The sequence below is a fragment of the Myotis yumanensis genome, unplaced genomic scaffold (genome assembly GCF_028538775.1).
Source record: "Myotis yumanensis isolate MYYU_CA2020_CCGP unplaced genomic scaffold, mMyoYum1.0.hap1 SCAF_5, whole genome shotgun sequence".
NCBI lineage: Eukaryota > Metazoa > Chordata > Mammalia > Chiroptera > Vespertilionidae > Myotis > Myotis yumanensis.
The window spans coordinates 28866696-28879815 of record NW_027223756.1 but is presented as its reverse complement, the minus strand read 5'-3'; the positions used below and the strand labels follow the sequence as shown (position 1 = coordinate 28879815).

The following is a 13120-nucleotide window of genomic DNA, read 5'->3' as shown; positions in this document are numbered from 1 at the left end:
TAATCCCTATAATTTTTCTTTAGGTTTATTCTGTTTTTCCAAAATCTAGCTCACTATTTTGAGCCTTAGTTATTTCCTAAATCTATAGCAGTAAGCACTACTGCTATAGATTTCCTTCAAAATACTCCTTTATCGGCATCCCACAATTTTGATACATTATTCTCATTGCCATTTCTAAGTATTTTCTAATTTTTACATGATTTTCTCTTTGACCCAAAAGTTAAGTGCATTTCTAAAAATTCCAAAGACATGTTTTCCCCCTTAATTATCTTTTTTGTAACTGATTTCTAACTTAATTGCATTTAAAGATTTGTGGGGCTAACTTTATGGTCTCACATGGGGTCATTTTTTATATAAATGTTCCATGTGTGCTTAAAAATGTTTATAATCCAATTTTTTGAATAATTTTCTATCTATTTCTATTAGGCTAACCTACTAATTGTGTTGTTCAAAATATTCTATATATTTCACGACTTTTTTTAAAAAATATTTTTTTTATTGATTTCAGAGAGGAAGGGAGAGGGAGAGAGAGAGAGAAAAATCAATGATGAGGATCCTGCACACTCCACACTGGGGATGGAGCCCACAACCCAGGCATATGCCTCAACCGGGAATCGAACAGTATTCTCCTGGTTTATAGGTTGGTGCTCAACCACTGAGCCATGCAGGCCAGGCTTTCATGACTTTTCTTTTTAAAAAAAATATTTTTATTGATTTCAGAGAGGAAGGGAGAGGGAGAGAGAGAGATAGAAACATAAATAATGAGAGAATCATTGATCGGCTGCTTCCTGCAAGCCCTCCTCCCACCCCAGATTTTTTTTAAATCCAATTTAACAATCCAGCTTTTAATTAGAGAACTAAGTACATTTAGAACAATTACTAATATGTTTTGTTTTGTTTGGCTTTCTATTGTTCTGTTTTTTGGTTTCTTTTCCCTTTTATATTTTTCTGACCTTAGTCTGGATTGATTGAGCTATTTTTGTCTATTTTTTCTTTTCCATTTCCTTCCCTCTACGCATTTGGGATCTGAGAAAAAGAGAAGTCAAGAATGACTCCAATGTTTTTTGACCTACACAACAGGAAAAATGGAATTGCCATTCACTAAGTTCACATTTGGGCATTTTAAGTATGATGACTTTTAATTTTTTCATTTTCATTTTTTAAATATATCTTTATTGATTTAGAGAGAGATAGAAATATCAATGATGAGAGAGAATCATTGATCGGCTGCCTCCTGCGTACCCCCTACTGGGGATTGAGCCCACAACCTGGGCATGTGCCCTTGACAGGGATTGAACCTGGGACCCTTCAGTCCGAAAGCCTACTCTCTGTCCACTGAGCCAAACCAGCTACGGCAGTCTGTGACTTTTAGACAATCAAGTAGAGATGTCAAATAGGCAGGTGAACATGCAAATCTGAAGTTCATGGGAGAGATCTGAATCAGATATAAAAATTTGTAAGTTTATTAGTATCTAAATTATACTTAAAACAGACTAGATAAGATTTCGAAGGTTGTATATTAAGTTAGAGACCCAGGGACCAAATCTTGGAACATTCCAGTATTAAGAGGTAAGAGGTTGAGAAGCAATCAGGAAAGGAGGAGCCTGAGGACAGGGTAGTGACATGGAAGCCAAAACCAGGAGAACATGGTGTCATTTTTGAAATAAAGAAATGTTTCAAGGAGGTGTTTCTGGTTACAGTTTATATTGGGGTCATTCTAACTCCTTATTTTTTTGCCAGTTCATTTGGGAATTTTAAAGTTAAAAATTACATTTAACCTAGCACTTTAATTGTTTTAGTTAGGAGATTGTTCAGAAATTTGAATACATACAATGACAAAAATGGAAATTCTGATGGCCCTTTTTAATGTTATAAAGAAGGACCCTAACACGATAGTCTAAGTATCTACTTACTAAAAGAAATACATCTCCAAAGTATCGTTTAAATTTAGATTTGCATATTTACTTATTTCAATAGCAACTACATGTTGTTGGAAAATCTTCATTTAGATTTACTTATTTAAATAGTCAACAAATACTCAACATGGACAATGTTGTATCAGATAAGGTTTCTGACATCATGGAATTTATATTATAGTGAAGGAGAAAAGTAATAAGCAAAAAATAAGATACTTGGCAAGTACTCTAAAGAAAAGAAAATAGCCCTGGCCAGTTTGGCTTAGTGGATAGAGTGTCGGCCTGTGGACCAAAGGGTCCTGGGTTCGATTGTGGTCAAGGGCACATACCTAGGTTGCAGGCTACTCTCTGGCTCAGACCCTGGTCAAGGCTCGTGCAGGAGGCAACCAATCAATATATTTCTCCCACAATAATGTTTCTCTCTGTTTTTCCCTCTCTCTTCTACTCTAAAAATCAATGGAAAATATCCTCGGGTGAGGATTTTAAAAAACAGAAAACAAAACAGGGTAATATGATAGGAAATGGGGAAAGACATTAAGATGGATGTTCAGGGAAGGTCTCTCTGGGGAGGTGACCTTTAAGTTGAGACCTGAGTGACAAGAAACCAGACAAATCTGCCTGCAGTAAAAGCATGGTAAGCATGGACAGGGAGCCCCTTCCGTAAGGGAAAGTTTTGTGAGGTCAGTACTGGCTTCAAACTTAGCCCTTAGCTTGCTCTGTCCAGGCCATGTGAGCCTGAGCTATTCCTTTCCTGGCACTAACCCATAGGCTTCAGTTTTCTGTCAGTAAAACAGGACCAAAAGCCTAGATTCTAGGGTACTGCTAGAGTTAATTGATGCTTGTAACATTCTTTAAGATCTTTAATTAAAAGACTCAGGGCTGTACAGAGGGTTATTAGAGCCTCCCAAACCCATAGAAAATCTCTCCATCAGTAACCTAGGCCCTCTCCTGTCTAGTCTGTAGCTGTTGGACAATGGTTCTCAAACTTTTGTGGGCATTAGAATCAGAAGTTGTTATAATATGAATTCTTAGGCTCTTTGAGATTCTGGGTTCTTGGCTTCTTAGTTCTGTGTCCTTCAGTCCCCTTATCCAGTGCCTCATGTTTTCCAGCATGTAGATTTTGGTATTTGCAAATGGGCCTTGTGCATATATACTATGGTCAGAGACATCTTTGGTCATTTTTCCCAAGAGCAATCCAGAGCACAGATTGAAGGAGGCAGGAATGTGCCTGTATCTACTTCTCAAATGTCGACAGATGCTAGGAGGGTTTGGGGAAAACTTCTGAATAAAAGGAGGGAGGAATTGCTGACTGGTGCAAAATAGGCGAAGGTGAGTACAAGGAAAGTAATCCTGGTTTGAGGGCCAGTTCACTGCTCCTTACCTCTCTTCTTGGTGCTGAATCCCTCCTATAGGGACTGTCTAGGGCTTGAACAAATATTTGATTGATTGGCTGATTCATTCATTCATTTATTAAATATATATTTAATATCTATTATATGCAAGGCGGTGTTTTATGTGGAGGAATTCAGTTTCAAGTGAGACAAAATCTCTGATTTCCTGGAGTTTCCATTCTAATAGGGGGATACAGAAAGTAAATAAATATAACAATATATACATAAAATAACTTCAGACAGTGATATAATAATAATAATAATATCTGTAATAATAAAAGGGTAATATGCTAATTAGACCAGATGTCCTTCTGGACAAAGCTCGGGCTGGAGGGAAGCCCGGGTCCCAGGTGCCGGAGGGAAGCCGGTGCCAGCAGCCAGGGGAAGGAAGGCCTACTCTTGCACGAATTTTCATGCATCGGGCCTCTAGTCGTGTAATAATATCGGCTAATGTGATAAAGAGGGAGGATTTGGTGAGTAACTACTTTAGATTGGGGGTTAGTGAGGGCTTTTCTGAAAAGATAATACATAAGCGAAGTCCTGAATGACAAAAAGAAGTTAGTCATAGGAATAGGGAAGAGGAAATGGAGTGGAAGCAGTTTTGGCAAAGGGAATATCAGTTCAAAGGCTCTCAGGCAGGAAGGATTTCACAATGTTTAAGAAACAGAGAGGAGGCCCATGTAGCTAGAGTGGAGGAGAGAAGGAGAGAATATTGCAAGATGAGGTTAGAGAGGATGAGGATTAGGGTTGTAGGCTACCATAATGAATACCTTGGAAGAGACAGTGTGGGTGAGGCCTTGTCCCCTGGGGTTAGAACAGTAGAGGCCAACCCAGAATAGTCAAAACAATTTTGAAAGTAAAGAACCAACTTGGAATACTCACAGTTTCTTATTTACAAAACTACAGTAATCAAGACAGTGTGGTAATGGCATAAGGAAAGACCTATAGAATTGACAGTCCAGAAACAAACCTTCATACTTTTGGTATATATATATATATATATATAGAGAGAGAGAGAGAGAGAGAGAGAGAGAGATTTCAGAGAGGAAGGGAGAGGGAGAGAGAGATAGAAACATCAATGATGAGAGGGAATCATTGATCAGCTGCCTCCTACATGCCCCCAACTGGGGATCGAGCCAGCAAGCCGGGCATGTGCCCTTGACTGGAATCGAACCCAGGACCCTTCATCCCGTAGGCCGATGCTCTATTCACTGAGCCAAACCTGCTAGGGAGGTCAATTAATTTTTGATGAGAGTGTCAAGACAATTCAAGAATAGTCTTTTCAACAAATGGTATTGGGAAAACTGGATATTTATATGCAAAAGAATGAAGCTGGACCCCTACCTCATATCATATGCAAAAATAAACTCAAACTGGATAAAAAACATAAATGTAAGGGCTAAACCACTCATTGGAAAAAAACATAGGTATAAGTCTTCATGACCTTGGATTTGACAATGGTTTCTTATATGATACCAAAAGCACAAGCAAGAAAATAAAATAAATTGGACATTGTCAAAACTTCTGTGCTCTAAATGATACTATCTAGAAAGTGAAAAGACAACCTACAACATGGGAGAAAATATTTGCAGTCATATATCTGATAAGGATCTTGTATCTAGAATATATAAAGAACACTTACAACTCAATAAAAAGACAACCCAATTTAAAAATGGATATTAAATAAATATTGATCTGAATATATATAGACAATGAACACATGAAGAGATGCTCAACATCATTAGCCATCGGGGATTGCAAATCAAACCACAATGAGATACGATTCATACCCACTAGGATGGCTATAAACAATAAGTATTGGTGAGGATGTGGAGAAATTGGAACCACCATACATCATTGATGGGAATGTAAAATGGTGCAGCAGTGCTGGGAAACAGTTTGTGTTCCTCCAAAAGTTAAACATAGAACTACCATATGATTCAGTAATTCCACTTCTAGGTACGTGCCCAAAAGAATTGAAAGCAGGGACTCAAACAGATACTTGTATACCAATGTTCATAGAGGCATTATTCACAATAGTCAAAAGGAGGAAGCAATCCAAATGACCCAATAACTCAAACTGATGAATAAAAAAATGTATTATATCCATACAGTGAAATATTTCTCAGCGACAAAATGGAATGAAATACTGATTCATGCTACCATATGTATGAACCTTGAATATATCATTCTAAGCAAAAGAAGCTAGTCACAAAGGACCACATGTTATATAATTCCACTTATATAAAATACTCAGAATAGGCAAATCTATAAAGACAGAAAGTACACTAGTGGTTGCCTAGGTTTGGGGACCTGGGGGATTGAGAGATAATAGCTAAGGGGTAGAGGATCTTTTCAGGAGTGATAAAAATGTTCTAAAATAGATGTGATAGTTATATAACTCTGTAAACCAACACAAACACAACAAAAGCCACTGAACTGCACACTTTGAATTGTGCAGTATGTGAATTATATTTCATTAAAGCTGTTAAAAAATTTTTTTAAAGGTAGGGGGCAGAGCCTGTTATCTAATTAGCAGGGCACAGCAAAGAGGTTGAAAATCTCTAGGGCCTTCAAGACCAAAGGAATTACCACTTCTGGGCAAGAACTGGGTAATTTTCTAATACCAACTCCAGGAACCAACCAGCTAAGTGAACCCAAGGGAAGAACCATGGCCTTGGGAGATTTATCCGGGTTGTTTTCATAACCTGTGTTTGTTCACCTCCCATGAATATATCCATGTCCAAAGGGGATACTGTATAGTGATACAGTTGTTCCCTCTCTTGGTCCTCTGTTCTTTCCAATGATAATGCATTAATTTCAGAGCTTAGCTCCAATATGGACATATTTCCTGTTTATTAATAACCATAGGCTCACTGAGCTGGAAGATCACCTCATCTCTAAGATGCAGAAATAGGGTCCAAAGGAGAGTTACCTGCTCAATCACACAGCCAGTAAATGTCATAAAGGAGACTGAAATCATTCCTGAAAATTCCCCACGCTAGTGACCATATCCCCAATGAATTAGTAATAGCCTAAGAAGGCCAGGGCTCAAGTCAGGGGGAGGGGATGGATGGTAGGAGGCAAAGGAAGAGCGTAGGTGGAGATGGAGGTAGAAGGGGAGGTATGTGGAAAAGTACATACTTTTTTTCTCTTTTTAAAAAAATATATTTTATTGATTTTTTACAGAGAGGAAGGGAGGGATAGAGAGTTAGAAACATCGATGAGAGAGAAACATCGATCAGCTGCCTCCTGCACACCTCCTACTGGGGATGTGCCCGCAACCAAGGTACATGCCCTTGACTGGAATCGAACCTGGGACCCTTCAGTCCACAGGCCGACGCTCTATCCACTGAGCCAAACCAGTTAGGGCCATTTTTTCTCTTTAAGCTTGATTTCTTTCCATGTTGGCCTTTTCTAGTTAACCATGTGGTTTTGTGGCCTAGAAGAATTGTTGGTTCTTAAAGGTTATTAAAGCATTTAGGTCATTTTAAGAAATGGGCCAGAGCAGGAGAAAGGGAATATGAGTATTGCTGTTTTGGGGGATGGCCCTGGCTCCTCTGCTGGAGTGTGGAGTGGACCTGCTGTGGCCTCTGACAGCTTGTCCTTACCATATAACTTCATGTTTTCCTCCTCCTCCTCCTCCTTCTCCTCCTCCTCCTCCTCCTTTTTCTCTTCCTTCTAACACAAAACCACATCTTGATACTACTTAGTAATACTGAGCAAGTTTTCACTCAAACAAGTGTGAAACCTGATAAATTATCTTACAATAGCTACCTTAAATGTACTAAAAATAAATAACTTAAAAACAACCATTTGAATGTGTGCCACTTGAGCGCCCCCATCTGCCTGACACCTAAGCCCACAGAAATGGAGGTGAAGATGGGAGTGACTTACCCTACATCAGCAAGTCTTCCTCCTGGAAATCACTGCTCTTGCTTAGGGCCCCACATTAACTGGTCTCCTGGGAGAAGGAGCAAGCAGCACCATAATCCATTTTAAGGGTCCTTATTTTTTTTTTATTAAACATATTTTATTGATTTTTTACAGAGAGGAAGGGAGAGGGATAGAGAGTTAGAAACATCGACCAGCTGCCTCCTGCACATCTCCTACTGGGGATGTGCCCGCAACCAATGTACATGCCCTTGACCCGAATCGAACCCGGGACCCTACAGTCCACAGGCTGACGCTCTATCCACTGAGCCAAACCGGTTTCGGCAAGGGTCCTTATTCTGGGATGGTTCCATGGTCCTTAAATAGCAGTTGGCAAATTCCACAAACAAGGGCTCCTGCATGCAGGCTCTCATGAGCTTGCCCTTGTCATCTCCCTGATCAAGGCTGACCATCAGCTGTCTAAGGTGTGGGTTGAGCAGTAAGCTTAATGCTGCAGACTCCCCTAAATTCTTTAAATTGTCCAAAGAAACTGTCCTCTTCCTCGTCACTATTGAGAAAATCAGCTACAGAATCATCATCATAATCTTTCTTTTCCTCGGGCTTTATAGTTTTTTGCAGTAAAAGCTGGTATTTTTTCCTCAACAAGACGAGTTTCGGCATGCACTGCTCTTTGTGCTACCGGAAACAGGTCTCGGAGCAGTAGAGCACTCGGCAGGCCAGGCGGTGCAGCGGTATTTGGGCTTCTCCAAGCAGTTCACACAGAGGAGGATGCTACCACTGAGCATGCCATGGTCTCCCACTCCTGCTGCGCACTCTGACTTCACGGTTTCTAAATGAACTTCTTCAAGGTTGGGAAGTTCCCTTACTCTCACCTGCCCTTTCCAAGTCTTTCTCTTAAAAATATAATTTAAAAAAAATTGATTTCAGAGAAGGGAGAGGGAGAGCGAGCTAGAAACATCAATGATGAGAGAGAACCATTGATGGGCTGCCTCCTGCACACCCCCCACTGGGGATCGAGCCCTCAACCTGGTGCCTGGACTAGGAATCAAACCATGACCTTCTGGTTCATAGGTTGATGCTCAACCACTGAATCACACTGGCCGGGCAGTTCTGAAACTTTTTTGGTCTCAGAACCCCTATACACTCTTAGAAATTATTAAAGACCCAAAGAGCTTTTATTTAAGAATCAAAGAGCTCTTGTTTATGTATCTGGGCTTTATCGATATTTACTCTATCATGAATTTTAAAAAATCTGCAAGTTCATTTCATAAATGTCAACATAAGTAACATTTTTATGAAAAAATATTTTCCAAAGCAAAAACATTAATAAGAAGAGTGGAATTTTTAATGCCTGGCTTAATAAAAGACAGACGGATTCCCATATCTGCTTCAGTATTTAGTCAACTGTAATATAGTGTTTTAGTTTAAGAATACAAAGAAATCTGGACTCATACAGATTCATAGTTGGAAAAGGGAGGAAAATTTTAATGGCTTTTTCAGATAATTTTGGTTATTCCCCTTTAATATCACACCAAAATTAAACAACTATTAGTATCTAGAATATATAAAGAACACTTTATTCTGTTATATTAAAATCTGTTGGTCTATCTTTGGATGATTCTTTTACTCATGCATGTTTTTTTTAAATCATGCATTAGTCATTTGGGAAATCTTGGTTCAATGAGTTATGCAGATCTTGCAAATATTGACATATTATCTATAATAATAAAAGCATAATATGCTAATTAGACTGGACATCCTTCCAGACGACCTTCCGGAGGAAGCCGGGGCTGTGAGGGAAGCCCAGGGTCCTGGTGCCAGAGGGAAGCTAGTACCAGCAGCCGGGTGAAGGAAGGCCTACTCTTGCATGAATTTCATGCATCTCGCCTCTAGTATAATATAAAGAACCACATTTGTCAATAACATCACCTATCTTATCAAGAAAATCTTTACATTTTGGGAAACTGTCAACCAATGGCAATGAATACAATTTTACAAATCCTCATTTTTGCCCCAACACTTGAATTTTATAATTGGAAACAAATACTATTTTCCTTCAAGTGGCAGGTTCCAGAAAATGTCTGCCAAATACACATATCTGACTTACCAAAATTCATGTTAGTCATGCTTTCAAGTAAAAATGGTGTTTCATGAAAAAGTGGTTAGTTCAGCTTGAAACTAGAATAGTTTCACATGTGGTTTTCTGAGACAATCACTCAATGTACTTGAGACAATCAATGTACCTGAAAACAGTCAAGGTACAGCAGAAGTGCTCTATGTACACTTCCCATTTCTTCACACTGAATCTTTTTTAGAAGGGTGCAGAGCTTTAATCCTATCTAATAAAGAGGAACATGCTAATTGACCCTCATGCCATTGAAAAGATGGCGGCACCCACAGCTAATAAGGAGGGAATATGCTAATCAACTGCCACATCCTCAAAGATGGCAGCACCCACAGCCACAAGATGGCTGGCAGGGGAGGGCAGCTGTGGGTGATCAGGCCAGCAGGGGAGGGTAGTTAGGAGCGACCAGGCCAGCAGGGGAGGGCAGTTGGGGGCAACCAGGCTGGCAGGGGAGGGCAGTTGGGGGTGACCGGGCTGGCAGGGGAGGGCAGTTGGGGGCGATTGGGCTGGCAGGGGAGCAGTTAGGTGTCAATCGGGCTGTCAGGGGAGTGGTTAGGGGGTGATCGGGCTGGCAGGCAGAAGCGGTTAGGGGTAATCAGGCAGGCAGGCAAGCAGTTGGGAGCCAGCACTCCTGTATTGTGAGAGGGATGTCCGACTGCCGGTTTAGGTGGGATCGGGCCTAAACTGGCAGTCGGACATCCCCCAAGGGGTCCCAGATTGGAGAGGGTGCAGGCTGAGCTGAGGGACAACCCCCCCCCCCCCCAGTGCATGAATTTCATGCACCGGGCCTCTAATATATATATATCTCCCACATTCAAAGGCTGTTAAATCACGTTGTTTACCCATATCTTCAGAGAAAAATCACTTCTACTGTCGTGGTAAACAACCTGCTTCCCTATTTATAATGGTCTGGCCCTCTAGCAACTTCAGGGCGAAATTATAACTAATTTGCCTACAAAAGTCAGGTGGTCATAATAATCTGGCCACTCAGTGTGTGTGTGTGTGTGTGTGTGTGTGTGTGTGTGTGTATGTGTATGTAAAATTGATTTCAGAGAGGGAAAGGGGAAGAGAGATAGAAACATCAACGATTAGAGAGAATCATTGATTGGCTGCCTCCCGAATGCCCCCCTATTGGGGATCGAGCTCACAATCAGGGCATGTGCCCTGATTGGGAATCGAATTGTGACCTCCTGGTTCATAGATTGATGTTCAACCACTGAGCAACACTGGCCATGCCTGACATTGAATATTTAAAATACATGTACTCAAGGGTAAAGTTTTAATAAAATTAATTTTTCCTGCTTCATCCTGAGTAAAGTTGGCTCCCCACCGCCCTGCTTTGAATGCTCAGTGGGGAAGACTACATTAACTACTATATAGTTTGATACCATTGCCTAAGGCACCAGCAATTTTTACCCCCATTGCTTTTGTACTATCAGTACAAAAGTCAACACAGTGAAAAGTAATACCTTAGAATTATAATAAAAACAATTTTGATTTCATGGACTCCCTAAAAAAGCCTTGTAGCTTCCAGGAGCCTACAGACCATACTTTGAGAACTCTGGCAATATACATGTGTGTGTATGTTGAAATATATGTAAAATATTTTCCCCTTAAGTTCACATTTCTGTATGTTAAATATAATTCCTAGATTTGATCTGCCAGAGTTTAGGAGGGCCCTCTAGGCAATAAGTTTCACCTAGAGACCTGATCACAATTTTTCTTATAGTTTTTATGATCTTGTCCAGACTCATGTCTCAACTAGACTCTCTATGTGTTCTTTTGGGGCCATAGCAGACACCATGCCACTTCCTTGGGGAAGAACATCTGGGAAATGGCACTGTTACCTGCCCTGCAGGTGAACGCCATGCTGCGTCTCCTGATTTATGGGTCTGCCTTGATGAGCAAGAGGCGTGGTAAACTAAATTGAGTCCAAACACTCCACACGAGTCTCCAAGATCAGCCTTCAGAGTGACTCAGTTCTCACTTATAAGCCAAAATTGCTTCCTGAGTTGGAATCCTGGGCTTGCTCTCTCCTCACATTGGTAAGCAATGATGTACTTTAATTCTAATAGGAAACATCAGAGGGTAATAGATGGGATCATGTAGGTCACCTCAGATATTTTCCTGATACTAATGACCAGCCCTCTAGTTCTTCCTTTATTAAAAATGGGAGTGTGAAGACTACGTGACTCCTTAAGGGTCCTGATTCACTACATGCCAGCTCACCAGGACCTGGAAAATAAGCTGATTTTTGTTGTGGGGGTTATTGTTTAACTGTTCTCTCATCAAACCATGAGATTCCAAACTTTTGCCAGTCCTGAAACCTTCTAAAGTCTGTGATAGAATGCCATGGTACCAGCCAAGGAGGTACTATGACATTCTGTCACAGACTTTAGAAGGTGGGTGTGTTCTAAGTGGCAGGGTACAAGAGGACACATGAAGCAGGATGTTTGGAGTGGTTAGTCTTAGGTTTCCCAAGTGTGGGACAGGAGGTGGGAACTTCATTGTGATGTATGTGGTAAGCTTCTGGGTTTCTCCAAAGGGTCTACTGATCTCAGATTCTTATCAAAGAGCATATATAGCTACGGACTAGGTCTTCTGGGCTAAACTCTTATACACCTCCTGGTACTTATTCTTCAATGTGATTCTTGGCCTTCCCTTTTAATTAGTACTGAGAGGTGGAGGGAAGCTTACAGAATTGCTGCTAATACTCATATTTTCATTATGCATCTTTCTGTGGAGGCAATACCCAATATATATATATTCACCAAGGATTCACCTGAGCGAACAGTGACTTAACATGACTTTTCTGCAGAGAGATACTTCCTTCTGTTACAACTTGACATGTTAAAAAAATGTTTCCCCCAATTACAGTAGAGATGTAGCTATGTTCCTGTTTAGTATGTTTCTCTTGAGGGTTTCTGGCTGACTTACTATGTAATGTTCTATATCAGCTAAGTTCTTCTCATTGCCATCTGAAACCAACACATAGGGTGAACCCATCATCATCTTCAACTGAAAAACAATTGTTCCTGCTTAATTTCCCTAACACTCTCAATAAATATCCCATTTGATCAATCTCCTGATTTTACACCTGTAGTGATTTTTTCTTACAAACTTTATTTTTTTCCTAATTACCAGAGTAATATACACATTACTTATAGAAAAACTGAAAACAAATATGTAAAATAAATAAAAATCACCCATTGTACTACCATCCATAGAGAATCTCTGTCCGGTGTATGTCATTTTGATGTATTAGAATATTCTATTCATTTTAGTGTGTACTGGGAATATCATATGCCTCTTATTTTATAATTTTATTTCATTTAAAATTTTAAAAAAACTCTTAATATGTGAACATTTTTAATGACTATAGACTCAAATTGCAAACCATAATTAAGTTAAGCATTTTCCTGTTAGGTATTTAGGTTGTAATATTTTTTTCCTATGTAATATTTTGTGCCCATGTCTGATTAACTTTTTCTAAAAATTCAGTAATTTTATAGACACGTTCACTAAAAGACGATGCATCTATGAATATTACTTTGAAATTAGTTGAAAATCCATGAATGAAAGTTATAGAAATATTATTCATTAGAAAAATATACTATTCCTATTTCAAGGAAAGAAACTAATTGTTTCTCTATTGATGATTAACTCTTTTTTTGTTAATCCTCACCTGAGGATATTTGGATATTTTTCCCCACTGCTTTTCAGAGAGAGTGCAAGTGGGGGGGGGGGGGGAGAGAAAGAGAGAGAGAGAGAGAAGCATCAACATGAAAGAGATA

At 39.8% G+C, this 13120-nt stretch overlaps 1 pseudogene; it reads right to left on the bottom strand.

Annotated features, from left to right (window-relative positions):
* Positions 1 to 7476: 7476 nt before the first annotated feature.
* On the bottom strand, positions 7477 to 7986 carry LOC139010110 (zinc finger HIT domain-containing protein 3 pseudogene; annotated as a pseudogene).
* Positions 7987 to 13120: the final 5134 nt, after the last annotated feature.